The sequence below is a fragment of the Dendrobates tinctorius genome, unplaced genomic scaffold, assembly GCF_039654945.1.
Source record: "Dendrobates tinctorius isolate UK_male_01 unplaced genomic scaffold, ASM3965494v1 ptg000016l, whole genome shotgun sequence".
Taxonomy (NCBI): Eukaryota; Metazoa; Chordata; class Amphibia; order Anura; family Dendrobatidae; genus Dendrobates; species Dendrobates tinctorius.
The window spans coordinates 45597755-45612236 of NW_027361684.1; positions in this window are offsets into that span (position 1 = coordinate 45597755).

The following is a 14482-nucleotide window of genomic DNA, read 5'->3' on the forward strand; positions in this document are numbered from 1 at the left end:
ACAGCGTCGCTTGCCTGCTCTCTTCTCTGTACACAAGACCTTTGATGAGGTCACAGGAGGGGAGGAGTCAGGGGTCACATGATCAGGAGCCTTTGTCCAGAACCGTGATCATGTGACCCCTGACTCCGTCCCTCCTGTGACCTCATCACAGGTCCTGCGCGCACAGCCCTGCCTCTTGGTGTCTGTAGGACTCGGTTGTGCTCGTTGTCATGGTGCTGGATGAGGGAAGTATGTGTGGGGTCAGGAGGGGTTTACAGGATAGATGTAGCAGAGTTGTGTGTGTATGAGGTGTACGGAGAGGAGCCGTGTGTGTACGAGGTGTACGGAGCGGAACCGGATGTGTACAAGGTGTACGGAGTGGAGCCGCATGTGTGTACGAGGTGTACGGAGCGGAACCGTGTTTATGAGGTGTACGGAGCAGAGCCGTGTGTGTACGAGGTGTACATAGCAGAGATGTGTACGGAGTGGAGCCGCGTGTGTACGAGGTGTGCGGAGCAGAGCCGTGTGTGTACGAGGTGTACATAGCAGAGATGTGTACGGAGAGGAGCCGCGTGTGTACGAGGTGTGCGGAGCCGTGTGTGTATGGGGTGTACGGAGAGGAGCCGTGTGTGTACGAGGTGTATGGAACGGAGCCGCGTGTACGAGGTGTACGGAGCGGAGCCAAGTGTACGAGATGTACGGAGCGGAGCCGGAGGTGTACGGAGAGGAGCCGCGTGTGTATGAGGTGTTCGGAACGGAGCCGCGTGTACGGAGTGAAGCCATGCGTGTACGAGGTGTACGGACCGGAGCCGCGTGTGTACGGAGTGGAGCCATATGTGTACGGGATGAACGGAGCGGAACCAAGTGTGTACGAAGTATACAAAGTGGGCTTTTCCCACGGACACAGGAGTACACAGCGGAGCCCCACGGAACATTTTAAAACTTGCACATGACGTTCCACCTGAAGTGATGTGCTGGAAGTTGACCAGAAAATAGATAATTTCATGAGGAGATTGTGACAGAACTAGGAATGCTTCAGATCCATCACCATGTCCTCCTCCGACAGCGCAGACAGCAGGATCGCCTTGGAATCAGGGATGCCAGCCATGTGAGCGGATCATGATATGTCCTGCATCGGGAGGCTCAGGTGGGCACAACAATGGGAGCTGGGCTGCTATAGTATCTTTATAGAATATTTCTTTATTTCATTCTTTCTCTGTTCTTTCTCATTCTCTGTTCTGTCTTTCCCTCATTTTCTCTCTCTCTGTTCTTTCTTTCTCTCTTTAATCTTTCTTTTTTCTTTCTCTCTCTCTCTGTTCTTTCTATCCCCTCTTTCTTTCTTTTTTTTCACTCTCTTTCTCTCTGTTCTTTCTTTCTTTTCTTTACTTCTTTCTTTCTCTCTCTCTCTGTTCTTTCTTTCCCCGCTTTCTTTCTCTCTGTTCTTTCTTCTTTCTCTCTCTGTTCTTTCTTTCTCTCTAGCTCTCCTTTCTTTCTCTGTTTTCATTTTTCTCTCTCTCTCTGTTTTCTCTCTTCCTTAGTGCCAGTCAGTGTGCCCATAATGGCAGCCACTGTGCCCTCAGTACCAGTCAGTGTGATCATCAGTGCTAAATGGGTGCGGTTGGGCGTGGACATGGGTGTGACTAGTTGTGAAATGGGTGTGGCCAGGGCGTGGCCTAAAATTTGCAGCAGTGCGCTGAGTGCACCGCAGTCTTTGTCCCTCTTTCCCTTCTTCAAAACTTGGGAGGTATGATAGGGGCAGCTATGTCCAGGGGGTCTGGTTACCCAATGGATAGCAGTTCTGCTAGGAATTCTGTCATCGTGCGTACAAAAGGGGACAGAGCTTTGGGAGGAGTACTGTTGTGAGTTCATTTTCCCCTTCATTACTGAGGCCCGAGGAACTCCCTCTTCTGGTAAAGAAAGGTAGTGAGCCTGATTATCAAACACCTGAGGCTGATGATGATGACTGGCTGAGTGGAGTTACTGACTGGATATAAGGCTGCCGACGCCCTTCTGCCCTGCAGGTGATTTCTCTGTGGGATCCTTGGAGACCAGTCTGAATTCCTGCTCCTCTAAAGCTAAGTTTGCTGCTCGGCCTTTTGCTTTGGTGCTTTGACTTTGTTTTGCTTTGTTTTTCTGGATTTCTGCCATTCCCTGCTGGGGTGTGCTGAATTCCTTTAGCTCTGTCTTCTGAAAATACCTGAGTGCTGATTTAGTTTTTTGAAGCCTAGCTGCTTCAGGGCCTTTTTCATATCAGCTTGTTGGCTTATGTCTTTGATAGGGTTTTGGCAGATTGCAGACAGCAGCCTTCCTGTCCTTTCCTATCTAGGTAGTTTTGGGCCCCGTCTTTGCTCAGTCTGTCTTTCTGTCTGTGTTAGTGTTTTCATCTTGCTTCACCGTCATTATATGTTGGGGGCTGCCTATTGCTTTGGGGTCTGCTCTGGGGCAGTTTAGATTTCCCCTTTCTTTCTTTAGGCCTATTTAATTCTCCGGCTGTGATCGAGGGGTCTAGGGCATCGTAGGAACCCCCCACGGCTACTGCTAGTTGTGTTGATAGGTTCAGGGGTCTGCAATCTGATAGTTGCCAACTTATCTGGTTTTCTGGACTTAGCTTGTATTTCTGTTTTTGCCTCCTACGGTGACTCATTCATAACAGAATCACCCGCCATACCGCAGATCTAGGGGACTCAATAGCAGGAAAGAATTGTGAAAAAAAAAAAAGTGTGTATATTCTTTCCTCTATATCTCTGAGGCCGTAGGGGGAATTTTTTTTTTCTCTCAATGGAGATAAAGCAGTTGTCTGATCGTGTGGAGCAGCTCGCTGCGGAAGTGCGGGGAATTTCCACCTACCTTGCTCATTCACATGCTGCTGAACCAAAGATTCCTACACCTGATGTATTTTTTGGGGATCGGTCTAAATTTTTGAATTTCAAAAATAATTGTAAATTATTTTTTGCCTTGAAGCCTAACTCGTCAGGGAGCTCCGCGCAGCAGGTTAAAATTGTCATCTCTTTGCTGCGTGGCGATCCCCAGGATTGGGCGTTTTCTTTGAAACCAGATGATCCTATTCTGACTAATGTGAACGCATTTTTTAAGGCCTTGGGGTTGTTGTATGACGAACCTAATGCCATTGATCAGGCTGAAAAGACCCTGCTGGCATTGAACCAGGGTCGTGATTCTGCAGAATTGTACTGTCAAAAATTCCGAAAGTGGGCAGTACTTACTACCTGGAATGATAATGCCTTGGCTGCTCTCTTTCGGAAGGGGTTGTCAGAAGCCGTAAAAGATACTATGGTGGGATTTCCTGTTCCCTCTGGTCTTGACGATTCTATGTCATTAGCCATTCAGGTTGATCGGCGTTTGCACGAACGCAAAGCTGCACGAGAGGTGTTGCCACCTGTTGAACAAATGTCTGAACCTATGCAATGTGATAGAGTTTTTTCCAGAGAGCAGCGTCAGGAGTTCAGAAGGCGTAATAAGTTGTGTTTTTTCTGTGGAGAGGCCTCGCATATTATTTCTGTCTGTCCTAAACGAGAGAAACGCTTTGCACACACGTTTTCTGTTGGGGGTGTTCAACCTAAGTTTCTTCTGGCTATTACTCTGATCTGCTCCCTGTCCACATTTTCCGCCAAGGCTTTTATGGATTCGGGAGCAGCCCTAAACCTAATGGACTTGGATTTTGCTAAACGTTGTGGATTTCTGATGACACCTCTGCAGACGCCTATCCCTTTGAGGGGGATTGATGCTACTCCTTTGGCTAAAAATAAACCTTTGTTTTGGACCCAGGTGGTCATGCGGGTCGCCTCAGACCATCAAGAAAATTGCAGATTTTTGGTGTTGCATAATCTGCATGATACTATTGCTCTGGGGTTCCCCTGGTTACAAATTCATAATCCAGTTTTGGATTGGAAATCTGTGTCTGTGGTGAGTTGGGGTTGTCGGTGTGCCTTTAGTGAGGCTCCGGTGTTTTCCACCTCTCCTCAGTCGCATGATGTTCCTGATTATTTGGCGGACTTTTATGATGTATTTAGTGAGAATGAGTCTGCGTCTCTGCCTCCTCATAGGAGTTATGACTGTGCAATTGAACTGAGCCCGGGGTGTAAATTTCCCAAGGGTCGGCTCTTCAATTTATCTGTACCGAGCACGAGGCTATGCGATCCTATATTAAGGAGGCGTTGGAGAAGGGTCATATTAGACCATCCTCGTCACCCTTAGGTGCCGTTTTTTTTTGTAGCCAAAAAGGATGGATCATTAAGACCTTGTATTGATTATCGTGCCCTCAACAAAATTACTGTTAAATATCAGTATCCGTTACCCCTGATTTCTGATCTATTCTCCAGAGTTAAAGGTGCTTGCTGGTTTACCAAGCTTGACCTCAGGGGGGAGTATAATCTTATTCGCATTAAGCATGGGGATGAATGGAAGACGGCGTTTAATACTCCGGAGGGACATTTTGAGTACCTGGTGATGCCTTTTGGGCTCACTAATGCCCCTTCTGTCTTCCAGTGCTTTATGAACGATATTTTCCGAGATTTTGTCGATAAATTTTTGATTATCTATCTGGATGATATTTTGATCTTCTCCAAGGATTGGGATTCTCATGTGGAACATATTCGGACTGTGTTCCGGATCTTGAGGGAGAATTCCCTGTATGTCAAAGGATCTAAATGCCTTTTTGGAGTACAGAGGATTTCTTTTTTGGGATTTATTTTGTCCCCGTCAACTATTGAAATGGACCCGACCAAGGTACAGGCCATTTACAATTGGGTTCAGCCCACTTCTTTGAAGGCCCTCCAGAAGTTTTTGGGTTTTGCTAATTTTTATCGGAAATTTATAGCAAAATTTTCTAGTATTGCCAAGCCATTGACTGATTTGACTAAGAAGGGTGCTGATGTGTTAAATTGGTCTCCGGAGGCTGTTTCTTCCTTTCAGGAGCTGAAGCGAAGATTCACCTCCGCCCCGGTTTTGCGGCAACCTGATGTCTCACTTCCATTCCAGGTAGAGGTGGATGCTTCTGAGATTGGTGCAGGAGCTGTTTTGTCCCAAAAGGATCCTGTAACATCTAAAATGAATCCCTGTGCTTTCTTTTCCCGAAAGTTCTCTCCATCTGAACGTAACTATGAGGTGGGGAATAGGGAACTGTTGGCCATGAAATGGGCATTTGAGGAGTGGAGACATTGGTTGGAGGGAGCTAAGCATCAAGTCGTGGTCCTCACTGACCACAAGAATTTGATTTACCTAGAGTCGGCTAAGCGCTTGAACCCTAGACAGGCTAGGTGGGCCTTGTTTTTTACACGTTTTGATTTTGTGGTTTCTTTTCTTCCTGGAACGAAGAATGTCAAGGCAGACGCCCTCTCTAGGAGCTTCTTTGCTGATTCTCCTGTGGTGACCAAGCCTGCTACCATCTTAGGCGAAGGGGTAGTTCTTTCTGCCATCTCGCCCGATTTGAGACGTGCTCTGGAAGAGTTCCAGGAGGACAAACCTGAGCGTTGTTCCAGTGGAAAGTTGTATGTTCCTGACCAGTGGAAGAAGAGAGTGATGTCTGAAGTTCATTGCTCTGCTTTGGCTGGTCATCCAGGTATTTTTGGTACTAGAGATCTGGTGAGTCGGTTTTTTTGGTGGCCCTCCTTGTCTCGTGATGTCAGGAATTTTGTGCAGTCCTGTGGGACGTGCTCCCGGTCTAAATCATGTTCTCGCTCTAGTGGGTTGTTGATGCCTTTGCCTGTCCCCAAGAGGCCATGGACCCATATTTCAATGGATTTCATCTCTGATATGCCTGTCTCTCAAAGGATGACTGTTATTTGGGTGATTTGTGATAGGTTCTCTAAGATGGTTCATTTTGTACCACTCCCTAAGTTGCCGTCTCACTCTGAGTTGGTGCCCCTGTTTTTACAACAGGTGGTTCGTTTGCACGGGATTCCTGAGAACATTGTATCTGACAGAGGAGTCCAGTTTGTGTCTAGATTTTGGAGAACTTTCTGTTCCAGGCTGGGAATTCAGTTGTCCTTCTCCTCTGCTTTTCACCCTCAGACCAATGGGCAGACAGAGAGAACAAACCAGACCTTGGAGTCATATTTGAGATGTTTTATTTCTGCTGATCAGGATGATTGGGTTTCATTTTTGCCCTTGGCCGAATTTGCTTTAAATAATAGAGCTAGTTCTGCCACTTTGATGTCACCTTTTTTTTGTAACTTTGGGTTTCATCCTCGATTTTCTTCAGGGCAGGTGGAGCCCTCTGCCTGCCCAGGTGTTGACACTGTGGTGGAGAGAATACACCAGATCTGGGACCAAGTGGTGGATAAGTTATCTCTCTCCCAGGAAAAGGCCCAGCGGTTTTCCAACCGACATAGGACCATTGGTCCCCAGTTTAAGGTTGGTGATATGGTGTGGTTATCATCAAAAAATATTGCTATGAAGGTGGCTTCTCCTAAGTTTAAGCCTAGATTTATTGGACCTTACAAGATTGTGGAGATTATTAATCCGGTCTCTTTTCGTTTGGCTTTTCCTGTCACATTTAAAATCCATAATGTGTTCCATAAATCTTTGTTGAAGAGGTTTGTTGAACCTGTTGTTCCGGGGGTGGCACCTCCAGACCCTGTATTGGTTGAAGGTAACATGGAATATGAGGTAGAGAAAGTACTGGATTCCCGTCTGGCTAGACAGAGACTCCAGTATTTGGTTGAGTGGAAGGGTTATGGTCAGGAGGATAATTCCTGGGTCTCTGCCTCTGATATTCATGCCAAGAGATTGGTGCGTGCCTTTCATCGGGCTCACCCTGATCGCCCTGGTGGCGTAGTTGAGGGTTCGGTGACCCCTCCTCAAGGGGGAGGTACTGTTGTGAGTTCATTTTACCCTTCATTACTGAGGCCCGAGGAACTCCCTCTTCTTGTAAAGAAAGGTAGTGAGCCTGATTATCAAACACCTGAGGCTGATGATGCTGACTGGCTGAGTGGAGTTACTGACTGGATATAAGGCTGCCGACGCCCTTCTGCCCTGCGGGTGATTTCTCTGTGGAATCCTTGGAGACCAGTCTGAATTCCTGCTCCTCTAAAGCTAAGTTTGCTGCTCGGCCTTTTGCTTTGTTGCTTTGACTTTGTTTTGCTTTGTTTTTCTGGATTTCTGCCATTCCCTGCTGGGGTGTGCTGAATTCCTTTAGCTCTGTCTTCTGAAAATACCTGAGTGCTGATTTAGTTTTTGAAGCCTAGCTGCTTCAGGGCCTTTTTCATATCAGCTTGTTGGCTTATGTCTTTGATAGGGTTTTGGCAGATTGCAGACAGCAGCCTTCCTGTCCTTTCCTATCTAGGTAGTTTTGGGCCCCGTCTTTGCTCAGTCTGTCTTTCTGTCTGTGTTAGTGTTTTCATCTTGCTTCACCGTCATTATATGTTGGGGGCTGCCTATTGCTTTGGGGTCTGCTCTGGGGCAGTTTAGATTTCCCCTTTCTTTCTTTAGGCCTATTTAATTCTCCGGCTGTGATCGAGGGGTCTAGGGCATCGTAGGAACCCCCCATGGCTACTGCTAGTTGTGTTGATAGGTTCAGGGGTCTGCAATCTGATAGTTGCCAACTTCTCTGGTTTTCTGGACTTAGCTTGTATTTTTGTTTTTGCCTCCTATGGTGACTCATTCATAACAGAGTACTGTACCTAAGAGCAATAAATAGGACTGAGCTGAAATACTGGGCACAGCTGTGACTACATGTTATATAGTCGTGTTAATCTCCTCTCACTTCTTGTAACCTACAAGTGTACAAAAATATTATATAGTCACCATGTGACTAGTGGGCCTGTGTAACTTCAAATGCCAGGGCTGAATTTTAGTCCCAGTCTGGCCCTGCCTGGTAATCAGTCACCTTGTAAGCGGGGATGTTTGTGATTAGAACTAGGAGGTAGTTCTGGGTCTGTGCTGTGTAAATGATGACCAGCAGAGCCTGTGTGCTTTAGGGTATGTGCACACGGTGCGGATTCTGCTGCGGTTCCGCAGCGTCTCTGCAGCTGCGGGTCCGCAGCAGATTCTGCTGCGTTGTACAGTACCTTTATTTCCTATGGAAATAAAAAAACGCAGTGCACATGCTGCAAATTTTTCTGCGCGGTTTTGCTGCGGTTTATAATCCGCAGCAAGTCAATTGTTTGGTGCAGAAACGCTGCAGTTTTACACCTCAACCATTATGAGGTGTAAAACCGCAGGCAAAACCGCAGATAAACCGCAGGAATTTTGTCCTGCGGATTTATCTGCAGTTTTCAATACAAAATCTGCAGAGGCAAAAAAACTACGTGTGCACATAGCCTCAACCCCACAACTGCTAGATAACAGGTTGAAATCATACCGGAGGGAGAGCAGCTAATTATTAGCTGCTGCACCCTTCCCTCCCTCCCCAGCCACTTCTAGCAGCGGATCAGGATGATAGGAGATAAAACACTTGGGCCAAGTATACAGTGTCCAGTAGTGTAGTGCACCCTTTTTCATACAGCCTGGAAATCTCACCCTCCCTTTATCCTCCATTACTGAAATATGCTTCCAAACTTCTCTTTTTTTGTGTGCCCCATGTACTCTGGTGGCTGGTTTGTGTGTGCGTGTCTGTGTGTGCCCCATGTACTCTGGTGACTGGTCTGTGTGCGTGCGTGTCTGTGTGTGTGTGTGCCCTATGTACTCTGGTGGCTGGTTTGTGTGTTTGCCTGTGTCTGTGTGTGCGTGCGTGTCTGTGAGTGTGCCCCATGTACTCTGGTGGCTGGTCTGTGTGCGTGCATGTCTGTGCTGTGCATGTGTGCGTGTCTGTGTGTGTGCCACATGTACTGTGGTGGCTAATCTGTGTGTGTGTCGGTGGGTGTGCCCTATGTACTTTGGTGCTTGGTCTGTGCGCGCGCGTGTGCCCCATATACGCTGATGGTTGGTATGTGTGCGTGCGTGTCTGTGCGCCCCATGTACTCTGGTGGCTGGTCTGTGTGTGTGTGTTTTTGTGTGTGTGCCCCATGTAGTCTGGTGGCTGGTCTGTGTGTGTGCACGCCCCATGTACTCTGGTGGCTGGTGTGTGTGTGTGTGTGTGTGTGTGTGTGCGCATGTGTCTGTGCATGCATGTCTGTCTGTGTGTACCCCATGTGGAGATGTGGAAGGCGAAGGCAACAGTGATTCCAGTGGTGGTAGAAGCACTTGGAGCAGTGACCCCTAAGGCCTTTTTCACACTTCAATCTTTTGACGTCAGTTGCAAACCGTCAAAGTGTGAAAAAACGGATCCGTTTCCACTATGTAAAAAAACGGATGCACCGCATCCGTTTTGTGGATGGATTTGCCAGTGTATGAAATTTAAAGGAACACAACTCTGGAAAAGGAGGGAGAGAGAGAGAGAGTGATTTTTTTGGTCTGTTCCAGAACGGCATTTAGGGTTAAATTGCTTGCATGGTAAAATCTTCTGGGCATGCTCAGTTTAAAAAAGCAGGTCCGCTAAAAAAAACGCTACTTTGTCCGTCTACTCCAGACGGCGGATGCTGAAATTCAAACGGATCCGTAAAAAAACAGATGCAACGGACGACCATCCATCACAATCCGCCACTAATGCAAGTCTATGGGAAAAAAACGGATTCCACCAAAAAAAATGGTGGATCCGTTTTTTTTCTAAAATCGGCGGATTTCAACTGACGTCAAAAGACTGAAATGTGAAAGAGGCCTAAGTTGGAAGAATGGCTACAACAGATCCCAGGAGCAACATCTGAGCTCTCTGTCCAGAAAAGCGCAATGCTGGGAACAACTAAGATCCTGAGCTGAACCCTCAAACTCCCAGGCCTCTGGTAGAGGACCTGAAAATGAGAAAGGACAACAAAGACCACACCCAGTGGGGGTGGATGGAGGTGGTGGTGGATGGAGCGAGACATGATGTCCCAGATGTGCTCAATCGGATTCAGGTCTGGGGAATGGGTGGGCCAGTCCATAGCTTCAATGCCTTCATCTTGCAGGAACTGCTGACACACTCCAGCCACATGAGGTCTGACATTGTCCTGCATTAGGAAGAACCCAGGGCCAACTGCACCAGCATATGGTCTCACAAGGGGTCTGAGGATCTCATCTCGGTACCTAATGGCTGTCAGGCTACCTCTGGTGAGCACATGGAGGGCTGTGAGGCCTTCCAAAGAAATGCCACCCCACACCATTACCGACCCACTGCCAAACCAGTCATGCTGAAGGATGTTGCAGGCAGCAGATCGCTCTCCACGGCATCTCCAGACTGTCACGTCTGTCACATGTGCTAAATGTGAACCTGCTTTCATCTGTGAAGAGCACAGGGTGCCAGTGGCGAATTTGCCAATCCTGGTGTTCTGTGGCAAATGCCAAGTGTCCTGCATGGTGTCGGGCTGTGAGCACAACCCCCGTCTGTGGACGTCGGGCCCACAAACCATCCTCATGGAGTCGGTTTCTAAAATGTGCAGACACATGCACATTTGTGGCCTGCTGGAGGTCATTTTGCAGTGCTCCTCTGTTCCTCCTTGCACAAAGGCGGAGGTAGCGGTCAGCTGCTGGGTTGTTGCCCTCCTACGGCCCCCTCCACGTCTCCTGGTGTACTGGCCTGTCTCCTGGTAGCGCCTTCAGCCTCTGGACACTACGCAGACAGACACAGCAAACCTTCTTGCCACAGCTCGCATTGATGTGCCATCCTGGATGAGCTGCACTACCTGAGCCACTTGTGTGGGTTGAAGAAAGCACAACCAACATTCAAAAGTGACCAAAACATCAGGCAGAAAGCATTGGTACTGAGATGTGATCTGTGGTCTCCACCTGCAGAACCACTCCTTTATTGAAGGTGACTTGATAATTGCCAATAATTTCCATCTGTTGTCTATTCAGTTTACACAACAGCATGTGAAATTGATTGTCAATCAGTGTTGCTTCCTAAGTGGACAGTTTGATTTCACAGAAGTTTGATTTATTTGGAGTTAGATTCTGTTGTTTAAGTCTTCCCTTTATTTTTTGAGCAGTGTGTATGTGTGTGTGTGTGTGTGTGTATATATACAGTCATGGCCAAAAGTATTGACACCCCTGCAATTCTGTCAGATAATATTCAGTTTCTTCCTGAAAATGATTGCAAACACAAATTCTTTGGTATTATTATCTTCATTTAATTTGTCTTAAATAAAAAAACGCAAAAGAGAATGAAGCAAAAAGCAAAACATTGATCATTTCACCCAAAAATGGGCCGGACAAAAGTATTGGCACCCTCAGCCTAATACTTGGTTGCACAACCTTTAGCCAAAATAACTGCGACCAACTGCTTCCGGTAACCATCAATGAGTTTCTAAGGCTGGTTTCACATTTGCGTTTTTTAGCGCTGGAAAAAAACGCATACCTGCGCATGCGTTTTTTCCCCTATATTTAACATGGGTGCGCATACCTGCGCGCTGGTAAGCGCATGTATGCGATTTTCATGCGCTGCGTTTTTTTGGGGTGTGCGTTGGTATTTTCCAGACGCAGCATGTTGCATTTTTTGGCCCTGCAAAAAAGCGCATGCGCACATATGCGCACGTTTTGCGCTAAAAATGGCCATTATAGCCTATGGATGCGCATATGTGCGCACTGGCATGCTCATGTATGCGTTTTTTTTTTTAACCATGGAATTTAGGGGTTTGGGTTAGAGTTAGGGTTAGTTAAGGGGGTTTAGGGTTAGGGTTAGGGTCAGGGTCAGGGTTAGGGTTGGGGTTTGGGTCAGGGTTAGGGTTAAGTATGGTTTGGTTAAGGGTTAGGGTCAGGGTTAGGGTCAGGATTAGGGTTAAGTATGGTTTTGTTAAGGGTTAGGGTCAGGGTTAGGGTTAGGGTTAGGGTTAGGGTTAGGGTTAGGGTCAGGGTTAGGGTTAGGGTCAGGGTTAGGGTTAGGGTTAGGGTCAGGGTTAGGGTTAAGTATGGTTTTGTTAAGGGTTAGGGTCAGGGTTAGGGTCAGGATTAGGGTTAAGTATGGTTTTGTTAAGGGTTAGGGTCAGGGTTAGGGTTAGGGTCAGGGTTAGGGTTAGGGTTAGGGTCAGGGTTAGGGTTAGGGTCAGGGTTAGGGTTAAGTATGGTTTTGTTAAGGATTAGGGTCAGGGTTAGGGTCAGGATTAGGGTTAAGTATGGTTTTGTTAAGGGTTAGGGTCAGGGTTAGGGTTAGGGTTAGGGTCAGGGTTAGGGTCAGGATTAGGGTTAAGTATGGTTTGGTTAAGGGTTAGGGTCAGGGTTAGGGTTAGGGTTAGGGTTAGGGTCAGGGTTAGGGTTAAGTATGGTTTTGTTAAGGGTTAGGGTCAGGGTTAGGGTTAGGGTTAGGGTCAGGGTTAGGGTTAGGGTTAGGGTTAGTTAGGGTTTAGGGTTTGGGTTAGGGTTAAGTATGATTTGGTTAAGGGTTAGGGTCAGGGTTAGGGTTAGGGTTAGGGTCAGGGTTAGGGTTAGTAAAGTCATGGTTTGGGTAGTGTGAGGGGCCACCTAAAAATGTTGGAAAAAAACGCAAACGCGGTAAAAACGCACTAAAAACGCATACAAACGCATAAAAACGCTGCGTTTTTTTCATGCATGCTCATAAAAATGCTTGAAAAAAACGCAGCAGTTGTATGCTTATGTATGCGTTTTTTCAATGCGTTTTTTTGCGGGAAAAACGCGCTGCAAAAAAAAGCAAGTGTGAAACTAGCCTTACAATGCTCTGCTGGAATTTTAGACCATTCTTCTTTGGCAAACTACTCCAGGTCCCTGATATTTGAAGGGTGCCTTCTCCAAACTGCCATTTTTAGATCTCTCCACAGGTGTTCTATGGGATTCAGGTCTGGACTCATTGCTGGCAACCTTAGAAGTCTCCAGTGCTTTCTCTCAAACCATTTTCTAGTGCTTTTTGAAGTGTGTTTTGGGTTATTGTTCTGCTGGAAGACCCATGACCTCTGAGGTAGACCCAGCTTTCTCACACTGGGCCCTAAATTATGCTGCAAAATTTGTTGGTAGTCTTCTGACTTCATTATGCCATGCACACGGTCAAGCAGTCCAGTGCCAGAGGCAGCAAAGCAACCCCAAAACATCAGGGAACCTCCACCATGTTTGACTGTAGGGACCATGTACTTTTCTTTGAATGCCTCTTTTTTCTCCTGTAAACTCTATGTTGATGCTTTTGCCCTAAAAGCTCTACTTTTGTCTCATCTGACCAAAGAACATTCTTCCAAAATGTTTTAGGCTTTTTCAGGTAAGTTTTGGCAAACTCCAGCCTGGCTTTTTTATGTCTCGGGGTAAGAAGTGGAGTCTTCCTGGGTCTCCTACCATACAGTCCCTTTTCATTCAGATGCCGACGGATAGTACGGGTTGACACCGTAGTACCCTCGGACTGCAGGGCAGCTTGAACTTGTTTGGATGTTAGTGGAGGTTCTTTATCCAACATCCGCACAATCTTGCGTTGAAATCTCTTGTCAATTTTTCTTTTCCGGCCACATCTAGGGAGGTTAGCCACAGTGCCATGGGCTTTAAACTTCTTGATGACACTGCGCACGGTAGACACAGGAACATTCAGGTCTTTGGAGATGGACTTGTAGCCTTGAGATTGCTCATGCTTCCTCACAATTTGGTTTCTCAAGTCCTCAGACAGTTCTTTGGTCTTCTTTATTTTCTCCATGCTCAATGTGGTACACACAAGGACACAAGACAGAGGTTGAGTCAACTTTAACCCCTTCACCCCCAAGGGTGGTTTGCACGTTCATGACCGGGCCAATTTTTACAATTCTGACCACTGTACCTTTATGAGGTCATAACTCTGGAACGCTTCCATGGATCCTGGTGATTCTGACACTGTTTTCTCGTGACATATTGTACTTCATGTTAGTGGTAAAAGTTCATTCAAATAACTTGCGTTTATTTGTGAGAAAAACGGAAATTTGGCGAAAATTTTGAAAATTTCGCAATTTTCCAACTTTGAATTTTTATGCCCTTAAATCACAGAGATACGGCACACAAAAAACTTGATAACTAACATTTCCCACATGTTTACTTTACATCAGTACAATTTTGGAACCAAATTTTTTTTTTGTTAGGAAGTTATAAGGGTTAAAAGTTGACCAGCGATTTCTCATTTTTACAACACCATTTTATTTTTAGGACCACATCACATTTGAAGCCACTTTGAGGGGTCTATATGATAGAAAATACCCAAAAGTTACACCATTCTAAAAACTGCACCCCTTAAGGTGCTCAAAACCACATTCAAGAAGTTTATTAACCCTTTAGGTGCGTCACAGGAATTTTTTTGAATATTTAAAAAAAAATGAACATCTAACTTTTTTTCATAAAAAAAATACTTCAGGTTCAATTTTTTTTATTTTACCAAGGGTAACAGGAGAAATTGAACTGCAAAAGTTATTGTGCAATTTGTCCTGAGTACGCAGATACCTGATATGTGGGGGGGACGACTGTTTCGGCGCATGGCAGAGCTCAGAATGGAAGGAGCGCCGTTTGACTTTTTCAATGCAAAATTGGCTGGAATTCAGATTGGACGCCATGTCACGTTTGGAGAGTCCCTGATGTACCTAAACAG